At 39.9% G+C, this 12,319-nt stretch overlaps 1 protein-coding gene across 3 annotated transcripts in view; it reads right to left on the reverse strand.

The window, feature by feature from the left end:
- DEFB115 (defensin beta 115) overlaps positions 1 to 12,319 on the reverse strand; it is a 218,068-nt gene that overhangs the window by 54,934 nt on the left and 150,815 nt on the right. The gene's annotated exons all lie outside the window — the stretch shown is intronic.

Here is a 12,319-nt window from a genome sequence, read left to right on the forward strand (position 1 = left end):
TGCCCAAGCTGGAGTGCAGTGGCACGATCTCGGCCCACGGCAAGCTCTGTCTCCTGGGTTCACGCCATTCTCCTGCCTCAGCCTCCTGAGTAACTGGGACTACAGGCACCTGCCACCACACCCAGCTAATTTTTTGTATTTTTAGTAGAGACAGGGTTTCACCATGTTAGCCAGGATGGTCCCGATCTCCTGACCTCGTGATCCACCCGCCTCGGCCTCCCAAAATGCTGGGATTACAGGCATGAGCTACCATGCCCGGCTGATTTTTTTTTTTTTTAACTTTAAGTTCCAGGATAGAAGTGCAGAACATGTAGGTTTGTTACATAGGTATACATGTGCCATGGTGGTTTGCTGCACCTATCAACGCATCATCTAGGTTTTAAGTCCTGAATGCATTAGCTATTTGTCTTAATGCTCTGCCTCCCCTTCCCCACACACCCTGACTGGCCCCCATGTGTCATGTTCCCCTCCCAGTGTCCATGTGTTCTCATTGTTCAATTCCCACTTATGAGTGAGAACACATGCTGTTTGGTTTTCTGTTCCTGTGTTAGTTTGCTGAAGATGATGGCTTCGAGCTTCATCCATGTCCCTGCAAAGAGCGTGATCTCATTCCTTTTTATGGCTGCATAGTATTCCATGGTGTATATATACCACATTTTCTTTATCCAGTCTATCATTGATGGGCATTTGGGTTGGTTCCATGTCTTTGCTATTGTAAATAGTGCTGCAGTAAACGTACATGTGCGTGTGTCTTTATAATAGAATGATTTATATTCCTTTGGATATATACCCAGTAATGGGATTGCTGGGTTAAATGGTATTTCTGGTTCTACATCCTTGAGGAATTGCCACACTGTCTTCCACAATGGTTGAACTAATTTACATTCCTACCAACAGTGTAAAAGTATTCTTATTTCTCCACAGCCTTGCCAGCATCTATTGTTTCTTGACTTTTTAATAATTGCCATTCTGACTGGCATGAGATAGTATCTCATTGTGGTTTTGATTTGCATTTCTCTAATGATCAGTGATGTTGAGCTTTCTTTCATATGTTTGTTGACTGCATAAATGTCTTCTTTTGAGAAGTGTCTGTTCATATCCTTTGCCCACTTTTTGATGTTTTTTTTTTTTGTAAATTTTTTTAAGTTCTTGTAGATTCTGGATATTAGACCTTTGTTAGCTGGGTAGATTTCAAAACATTCCTCCCATTCTGTAGGCTTCATGTTCACTCTGATGATAGTTTCTTTTGCTGTGCAGAAGCTCTTTCATTTAATTAGATCTCATTTGACAATGTTGGCTTTTGTTGCAATTGCTTTTGGCATTTTCGTCATGAAGTCTTTGCCCATGCCTATGTCCTAAATGGTATTGCCTAGGTTTTCTTCTAGGGTTTTTATGGTTTTGGGTATTACATTTAAGTCTTTAATCCATCTTGAGTTAATTTTTGTATAAGGTGTAAAGAAGGGGTCCAGATTCAGTTTTCTGCATACGGCTAGCCAGTTTTCTCAGCACCGTTTATTAAATATGGATCAAATTCACACATAACACTATTAACCTTAAATGTAAATGGGCTAAATGCCCCAATTAAAAGACACAGACTGGCAAATTGGATAGAGTCAAGACCCATCGGTGTGCTGTATTCAGGAGACCCATCGCACATGCAAAGACACACATAGTCTCAAAATAAAGGGATGGAGGAAAATTTACCAAGCAGATAGAAAGAACAAAATAGTAGGGGTTGCAATCCCAGTCTCTGACAAAACAGACTTTAAACCAACAAAGATCAAAAAAGACAAAGAAAGACATTACATAATGGTAAAGTGATCAATTCAACAAGAGCTAACTATCCTAATAGATATGCACCCAATACAGGAGCACCCAGATTCATAAAACAAGTTCTTAGAGGCCTACAAAGAGACTTAGACTCCCACACAATAACAGTGGGAGACTTTAACACTCACTGTCAATATTAGACAGATCAATGAGACAGAAAATTAACAAGGGTACTGAGGACTTGAACTCAGCTCTGGATCAAGTGGACCTAATAAACATCTACAGAACTTTCCAACCCAAATCAACAGACTATACATTCTTCTCAGTGCCACATAACACTTATTCTAAAATCGACCACATAATTGGAAGTAAAACACTCCTCAGGAAATGCAAAAGAACTGATTAGTTATTAATAAATTGGGCTGAGGCTTGGGTGCTACTGAAAGCCACAATATCAGATGCCAGAATGTCTCAAAATCAAAAAGGTTTGTTCCACTAATTATTTTTCATGTGATCCAAGCCAAGCTGCCAGTGACTATGGCTGTAGTTTGGATGTTGACCATCAGACCACTGACCTTTCAGTAGACCTCATATTCTAATAGGTCTTAGACCACCAGTTAGGGTGTCCATCATTCAGATTTGATCGGGACTGAGGGGCTTCCCAGAACATGGGAATTAGAAAGCTAAAATCAAGAAAATCCAGAGTAAATTGGGACAAGTTAATCACCCTCACTTCACTGTACTTCTGTCTAACAAGCTCTTTTTCCATTTTTCATGGCTATACCTCATCACATAGGTCATATACTGGCTTTTCACTGAAACAGTCTAGGGTGCTCTTTTTCCATATTTTTGCCTCAACTGTCATTTCCTGAAACACACTCCTTGAGCATGCAGAGCACCTTCCACTCTACTTTGTATTATTTTCTTCCCATCATTTGAACTCTGAAATCATTTTGAGTATTCACTTTTTTCTTATTTTTTTGCTAACTTATGGCCTAACGCCCCCGCTATAATGCACATATAGTCCTCATCTCTTGGTCTTGTTGACATCTGTGATCCAAACTGCAAGAACAGTGCGTCACACATGGGAAATGCTCAATAAAAATTTGAGAACAAATTATTCAGGCAGTTATCTTAATATATACGAGAAGGTTATATAATATAAAACAGTAGTCTTCAAACTGCAATACTGGTGTACAAAAAGATTTTTCAAGATATACATATTGATAGTTTAAAGGAATAAAATTTCAGACCCTCAAGTTCCAAATTTCTTATGATAGTTTGGAGCATTCTTAACAGGCTCTTCTTTTATAACTCCAATTTCTCAATTTTCCTTCTCCCACTCTGAAAAGAAAACTTACCTCTCACCCACTCTTTATCTGACAATCATGGATTGCCCTGAGTGAACAAACCTCCAGTGGACAATTGAAATACTGGTGCTAGTATTCAGAAAGTGAATAATCATAGACTTTGAATAACAAATCCTTTGGAAATAAAAGTGTTTTTAATTTTTTTGTTTACAAAAGCAATGATGGGTGTGTCAATCAAGTTGATGGTTAATATTAAATAGATCTTTGAAGATAAACTTTAATAATAGCCTACTATGACATTTTTAGCATATCACTTGGAAGAGGTTAAAAGAACAGTGTAAACATTACAGTCTTATGTTCAAAGAGATTTCACAATAATAAGCTACAATGTATGTCTGTGTTTTGTCATAGAGAAATGTGATACAAAGATTAATAAAAGACTTGCAAACACAAAAATATAGTACATTAGGATCAAATTTTTTAGAGAAGATTGAATAAAAACTAAAGGTTTAAAAAGAAAAAAAGAGGGGGTGGAGCCAAGATGGCCAAATAGGAACAGCTCCCATCTACACCTCCCAGCCTGAGCGACACAGAAGACGCGCGATTTCTGCATTTCTGTTCAAGGTACCGGTTTCACCTCACTAGGGAGTGCCAAACAGTGGGTGCAGGACAGTCGGTGAAGCGCACTGTGCGCGAGCCGAAGCAGGGCGAGGCATTGCCTCACTCGGGAAGTGCAAGGGGTCAGGGAGTTCCCTTTCCTAGTCAAAGAAAGGGGTAACAGATGGCACCTGGAATATTGGGTCAGTCCCACCCTAATACTGCGCTTTTCCAACGGGCCTGGAAAACAGCACACGAGGAAAGTGTGTCCCGCACCTGGCTCGGAGGGTCCTATGCCCACGGAGTCTCGCTGATTGCTAGCACAGCAGTCTGAGATCAAGCTGCAAGGTGGCAGCGAGGCTTGGGGAGGAGCGCCCGCCATTGCCCAGGCTTGCTTAGGTAAACAAAGCAGCCAGGAAGCTCGATCTGGGTGGAGCCCACCAAAGCTCAAGGAGGCCTGCCTGCCTCTGTAGGCTCCACCTCTGGGGGCAGGGCACAGACAAACAAAAAGTCAGCAGGAACCTCCACAGACTTAAATGTGCCTGTTTGACTGACAGCTTTGAAGAGAGTAGTGGTTCTCCCAGCACGCAGCTGGAGATCTGAGAACGGACAGACTGCCTCCTAAAGTGGGTCCCTCACCCCTGAGCAGCCTAACTGGGAGGCACCCCCCCAGTAGGGACAGACTGACACCTCACTCGGCCAGGTACTCCTCTGAGACAAAACTTCCAGAGGAACTATCAGACAGCTGAATTTGTGGTCTCATGAAAATCCGCTGTTCTGCAGCCACTGCTGCTGACACCCAGCCAAACAGGGTCTGGAGTGGACATCTAGTAAACTCCAACAGACCTGCAGCTGAGGGTCCTGTCTGGTAGAAGGAAAACTAACAAACAGAAAGGACATCCACACCAAAAACCCATCTGTACATCACCATCATCAAAGACCAAAAGTAGATAAAACCACAAAGATGGGGACAAAACAGAGCAGAAAAACTGGAAACTCTAAAAAGCAGAGCACCTCTCCTCCAAAGGAACGCAGTTCCTCACCAGCAACGGAACAAAGCTGGATGGAGGATGACTTTGACGAATTGAGAGAAGAAGGCTTCAGACGATCAAACTACTCTGAGCTATGGGAGGAAATTCAAAACAATAGCAAAGAAGCTAAAAACTTTGAAAAAAAAATTAGAAGAATGGATAACTAGAATAACCAATGGAGAGAAGGGCTTAAAGGAGCTGATGGAGCTGAAAGCCAAGTTTCGAGAACTACGCGAAGATTGCAGAAGCCTCAGTAGCAGATGCGATCAACTGGAAGAAAGGGTATCGCTGAGGGAAGATGAAATGAATGAAATGAAGAGAGAAGGGAAGTTTAGAGAAAAAAGAATAAAAAGAAATGAACAAAGCCTCCAAGAAATTTGGGACTATGTGAAAAGACCAAACCTACGTCTGATTGGTGTACCTGAAAATGACGGGGAGAATGGAACTAAGTTGGAAAACACTCTGCAAGTTATTATCCAGGAGAACTTCCCCAATCTAGCAAGGCAGGCCAACATTCAGATTCAGGAAATACAGAGAACGCCACAAAGATACTCCTCGAGAAGAGCAACTCCAAGACACATAATTGTCAGATTCACCAAAGTTGAAATGAAGGAAAAAATGTTAAGGGCAGCCAGAGAGAAAGGTCGGGTTACCCACAAAGGGAAGCCCATCAGACTAACAGTTGATCTCTCAGCAGAAACTCTACAAGCCAGAAAAGAGTGGGGGCCGATATTCAACATTCTTAAAGAAAAGAATTTTCAACCCAGAATTTCCTATCCCGCCAAACTAAGCTTCATAAGTGAAGGAGAAATAAAATACTTTACAGACAGGCAAACGCTGAATGATTTTGTCACCACCAGGCCTGCCCTAAAAGAGCTCCTGAAGGAAGCACTAAACATGGAAAGGAACAACCAGTACCAGCCACTGCAAAAACATGCCAAATTGTAAAGACCATCGAGGCTAGGAAGAAACTGCATCAACTAACGAGCAAAATAACCAACTAACATCATAATGACAGGATCAGATTCACACATAACAATATTAACGTTAAATGTAAATGGGCTAAATGCTCCAATTAAAAGACACAGACTGGCAAACTGGATAAGGAGTCAGGACCCATCAGTGTGCTGTATTCAGGAAACCCATCTCACGTGCAGAGACACACATAGACTCAAAATAAAGGGATGGAGGAAGATCTATCAAGCAACTGGAAAACAAAAAAAGGCAGGGGTTGCAATCCTAGTCTCTGATAAAATAGACTTTAAACCAACAAAGATCAAAAGAGACAAAGAAGGCCATTACATAATGGTAAAGGGATCAATTCAACAAGAAGAGCTAACTATCCTAAATATATATGCACCCAACACAGGAGCACCCAGATTCATAAAGGAAGTCCTGAGTGACCTACAAAGGGACTTAAACTCCCACACAATAATAATGGGAGATTTTAACATCCCACTGTCAACATTAGACAGATCAACGAGACAGAAAGTTAACAAGGATATCCAGGAATTGAACTCAGCTCTGCACAAAGTAGACCTAATAGACATCTACAGAACTCTCCACCCCAAATCAACAGAATATACATTTTTTTCAGCACCATACCACACCTATTCCAAAATTGACCACATAGTTGGAAGTAAAGCTCTCCTCAGCAAATGTAAAAGAACGGAAATTATAACAAACTGTCTCTGAGACCACAGTGCAATCAAACTAGAACTCAGGATTAAGAAACTCACTCAAAACCGCTCAACTACATGGAAACTGAACAACCTGCTTCTGAATGACTATTGGGTACATAATGAAATGAAGGCAGAAATAAAAATGTTCTTTGAAACCAACGAGAACAAAGACACAACATACCAGAATCTCTGGGACACGTTCAAAGCAGTGTGTAGAGGGAAATTTGTAGCACTAAATGCCCACAGGAGAAAGCAGGAAAGATCCAAAATTGACACCCTAACATCACAATTAAAAGAACTAGAAAAGCAAGAGCAAACACATTCAAAAGCTAGCAGAAGGCTAGAAATAACTAAAATCAGAGCAGAACTGAAGGAAAATAGAGACAGAAAAAAACCCTTCAAAAAATTAATGAATCCAGGAGCTGGTTTTTTGGAAAGATCAACAAAATTGATAGACCGCTAGCAAGACTAATAAAGAAGAAAAGAGAGAAGAATCAAATAGATGCAATAAAAAATGAAAAAGGGGATATCACCACCGATCCCACAGAAATACAATCTACCATCAGAGAATACTACAAACACCTCTATGCAAATAAACTAGACAATCTAGAAGAAATGGATAAATTCCTCGACAAATACACCCTCCCAAGACTAAACCAGGAAGAAGTTGAATCTCTGAATAGACCAATAACAGGTTCTGAAATTGTGGCAATAATCAATAGCTTATCAACCAAAAAGAGTCCAGGACCTGATGGATTCACAGCTGAATTCTACCAGAGGTACAAGGAGGAACTGGTACCATTCCTTCTGAAACTATTCCAATCGATAGAAAAAGAGGGAATCCTCCCTAACACATTTTATGAAGCCAGCATCGTCCTGATACTAAAGCCTGGCAGAGACATAACCAAAAAAGAGAATTTCAGACCAATATCCTTGATGAACATTGATGCAAAAATCCTCAATAAAATACTGGCAAACCGAATCCAGCAGCACATCAAAAAGCTTATCCACCATAATCAAGTGGGCTTCATCCCTGGGATGCAAGGCTGGTTCAACATACGCAAATCAATAAATGTAATCCAGCATATAAACAGAACCAAAGACAAAAACCACATGATTATCTCAATAGATGCAGAAAAGGCCTTTGACAAAATTCAACAACGCTTCATGCTAAAAACTCTCAAAAAATTAGGTATTCATGGGACGGATCTCAAAATAATAAGAGCTATCTATGACAAACCCACAGCCAATATCATACTGAATGGGCAAAAACTGGAAGCATTCCCTCTGAAAACTGGCACAAGACAGGGATACCCTCTCTCACCGCTCCTATTCAACATAGTGCTGGAAGTTCTGGCCAGAGCAATCAGGCAGGAGAAAGAAATAAAGGGTATTCAATTAGGAAAAGAGGAAGTCAAATTGTCCCTGTTTGCAGATGACATGATTGTATATCTAGAAAACCCCATTGTCTCAGCCCAAAATCTCCTTAAGCTGATTAGCAACTTCAGCAAAGTCTCAGGATACAAAATTAATGTACAAAAATCACAAGCATTCTTGTATACCAATAACAGACAAACAGAGAGCCAAATCATGAGTGAACTCCCATTCACAATTGCTTCAAAGAGAATAAAATACCTAAGAATCCAACTTACAAGGGATGTGAAGGACCTCTTCAAGGAGAACTACAAACCACTGCTCAATGAAATAAAAGAGGATACAAACAAATGGAAGAACATTCCATGCTCATGGGTTGGAAGAATCAATATCGTGAAAATGGCCATACTGCCCAAGGTAATTTATAGATTCAATGCCATCCCCATCAAGCTACCAATGACTTTCTTCACAGAATTGGAAAAAACTACTTTAAAGTTCATATGGAACCAAAAAAGAGCCCGCATCGCCAAGTCAATCCTAAGCCAAAAGAACAAAGCTGGAGGCATCACGCTACCTGACTTCAAACTATACTACAAGGCTACAGTAACCAAAACAGCATGGTACTGGTACCACAACAGAGACATAGATCAATGGAACAGAACAGAGCCCTCAGAAATGATGCCGCATAGCTACAACTATCTGATCTTTGACAAACCTGACAAAAACAAGAAATGGGGAAAGGATTCCCTATTTAATAAATGGTGCTGGGAAAACTGGCTAGCCATATGTAGAAAGCTGCAACTGGATCCCTTCCTTACACCTTATACAAAAATTAATTCAAGATGGATTAAAGACTTAAATGTTAGACCTAAAACCATTAAAATCCTACAAGAAAACCTAGGCAATACCATTCAGGACATAGGCGTGGGCAAGGACTTCATGTCTAAAACACCAAATGCAATGGCAACAAAAGCCAAAATTGACAAATGGGATCTAATTAAACTAAAGAGCTTCTGCACAGCAAAATAAACTATCATCACAGTGAACAGGCAACCTACAGAATGGGAGAAAATTTTTGCAACCTACTCATCTGACAAAGGGCTAATATCCAGAATCTACAATGAACCCAGACAAATTTACAAGAAAAAAACAAACAACCCCATCAAAAAGTGGGTGAAGGACATGAACAGACACTTCTCAAAAGAAGACATTTATGCAGCCAAAAAACACATGAAGCAATGCTCATCATCACTGGCCATCAGAGAAATGCAAATCAAAACCGCAGTGAGATACCATCTCACACGAGTTAGAATGGCCATCATTAAAAATCGGGAAACAACAGGTGCTGGAGAGGATGTGGAGAAATGGGAACACTTTTACACTGTTGATGGGACTGTAAAGTAGTTCAACCATTGTGGAAGTCAGTGTGGCAATTCCTCAGGGATCTAGAACTGGAAATACCATTTGACCCAGCCATCCCATTACTGGGTATATACCCAAAGGACTATAAATCATGCTGCTATAAAGACACATGCACACTTATGTTTATTGTGGCACTATTCACAATAGCAAAGAGTTGGAACCAACCCAAATGTCCAACAACGACAGACTGGATTAAGAAAATGTGGCACATATACACCATGGAATACTATGCAGCCATAAAAAATGATGAGTTCATGTCCTTTGTAGGGACATGGATGAAATTGGAAAACATCATTCTCAGTAAACTATCACAAGGACAAAAAACCAAACACTGCATGTTCTCACTCATCGGTGGGAATTGAACAATGAGAACTCATGGACACAGGAAGGGGAACATCACACTCTGGGGACTGTTGTGGGATTGGGGGAGGGGGGAGGGACAGCATTAGGAGATATACCTAATGCTAAATGACGAGTTAATGGGTGCAGGAAATCAACATGGCACATGGATACATATGTAACAAACCTGCACATTGTGCACATGTACCCTAAAACCTAAAGTATAATAATAAAAATAAAAAAAGAAAAAAAAGAAAAAAGATATAATGTTCCCAATTGTTAAAAAAGAGCTTCTTTGCATATTTATTAAATGAATTATTGTGATTAGCAAATTGTCATGCTTTCATATTCCATTGGATGTATTTAGTATTTAGTTGTTACGTCAATATTTGTAATATGCTAGTCATTATCTTTTTATGATGAAAATTTAAGATGAAATAGTTTATTTCCCAATTTTAAATTGTATTGAGAAAATATACACTTTATTTTATTTTTATACCTAGAATAGACTTTTTGTTCCTTCTAATTGGAAAAGAGCTTTGCAATTTGCAATTGGTATATGTGTGACTTCTAGGAATGTGGTTTTTCTTTTCTTTTTTTTTTTGAGACAGAGTCTCACTCTGTCGCCCAGGCTGCAGTGCAGTGGTGCCACCTCGGCTCACTGCAAGCTCTGCCTCCCCAGTTCACGCCATTCTCCTGCCTCAGCCTCCCCAGCAATTGGGACTACAGGCGCACGCCGCCACGCCCGGCTAATTTTTGTATTTTTAGTAGAGACGGGGTTTCACCGTGTTAGCCAGGATGGTCTAGATCTCCTGACCTCGTGATCCGCCCACCTTGGCCTCCCAAAGTGCTGGGATTACAGGTGTGAGCCACCGCACCCGGCCCAGAAATGCTCTTAACCACTTCATCAAGCATCAAGGTTGGCACTGTCTAGATGTTGGTTTTGATTGCCAACCTACAAAAGAAAAGTGAAATTATAAAAGAGAAAATTAACAAATGAGTACAGTTTCAAAATCTGTCCTGCAAATGTGTTTTAAACCAAAGAAATCATCTTTGGCATGAGCTATTCGCTTTATAGTCATTCAGAATTGCTTGGTCTCTGTCTCCTGAAGACTGTGGTTAGGATTATTCCTAATGAGAAAGTTACCATAAATCAAAAATAAAATGAATAACTTAACAGTTGACTCTGAGAAAAGGGTATCTTCTCTCACTTTGCACTGGTTTTATACATATATATATATATATACACACACACACATAATTGTATAATATGTATAATTTTATAGATTGATTTAGAAGGTACAAGTGTTGTTTTCTTATATGCATACATTACATAGTGGTGAAGTCTGGGCTTTTAGTTTAGCCATCACCCAAATAGTGTACATTGTACCCATTAAGTAATTTCTCATTTCTTAGCCCCTTTTTACTCTTCCAAGTTTCCAGTGTCTATTACCCACTCCTTATGTCCATGTGTATACTTAGTTTCCACTTGTGAGAACATGCAGTATTTGACTTTCTGTTTCTGAGTTATTTCACTTCAGATAATGAAAACTTCCACTTCAGATAATGAAAACACACTTTTCAAAATTCAAAGAGGTTTGAAAAACTCATGGCCTAATGCCCCCACTATAAATTTTATTTTTAAACTATTCATACTCCTAGAATGAACAGAGGCTTCAAACACTATCTGGTATAAACTGATGATGATTCTTCTACTACTGTGATCATTCCATTTTTCTATGATTCCTGGATTTTCCTTTTCCATGAATGTGGGCTTTGCAGCATAACTTCTACCTTGTTTATATCATTGCCCTTTAGGATCTCCTGTGGCTCAGTAATCTATCACTTCCCTATATGGGACTGACCTCCAAATTACTGACTTTATATGTTCTCTCTCTCTCTCTCTGTGTGTGTGTGTTACTATTTGCATTTTGCCACATTCTTATAATTCAGCTCAAGTCTGAAATTCTCTACCTCTTTATCTATGCTGTCCATATTAGGTATATGATTTGATAAGTTAGACATGTGACATATATTTCCCCCATTCTCTGGGTGTTTTTTTCATTTTATCAATGGTGTCTTTTGAAGTAGAGCAGTTTTTAATTTTGATGAAGTTCTCTTTTTTAAAAACACTTTTCTTTTTGGTGTCATATCTAAGAAATCATTCCCTAATTTAAGGTCATAAAGATTTATTCTTGGTTTTCTTCTAAGGGTTTTAGCTCTCACATTTAGCTGTACAATCCTTTTTAATTTAATTTTTTTTGTATGTTGTAAGGTAGGGGTCCAAATTCATTCTTTTGCATGTGGCTCTCCAGTTTCTCCAACACTATTTGATAAAAAGACTATTCTTTACCCACTGAATTGTCTGGACACCCTTATAGAAAATCAATTAATAATAAATGTGATAATTTGGGCAGATTTCTCTCTTTGGAGAGAAAGCACCAAGAGTGGATGGAGAGGCAACACTGACACCAAAGCTGAAGAGAGAGGAAGCTGAAATCCCTGCACAAGGTGCCTGAACATTAGGGCTAGTTCCTGACCCTGAGTGGCTCCTGGGGAAGGGGTAAGTAAGGGGACTAAGGAACATCCTGCTTTTGCCATGGACCTCTGGGATCATAGCTACAGGGGACCCATGTCCCTCATGGATTTGTAGGCTAGCAGGGAACAGGCACAGACAGGGCTTCAGCCAGTGTGAAGCCCAGGAGCTTTTGTGCATGGGGCTGCTCTGGCAGAGCATGACCACAGGTGCCCATCCCCAAGGGCTCCCCATCTTTTTCTGAGAGGCTGTAGCCCC

This window comes from Symphalangus syndactylus, chromosome 24, assembly GCF_028878055.3.
Source record: "Symphalangus syndactylus isolate Jambi chromosome 24, NHGRI_mSymSyn1-v2.1_pri, whole genome shotgun sequence".
Classification (NCBI taxonomy): Eukaryota; Metazoa; Chordata; class Mammalia; order Primates; family Hylobatidae; genus Symphalangus; species Symphalangus syndactylus.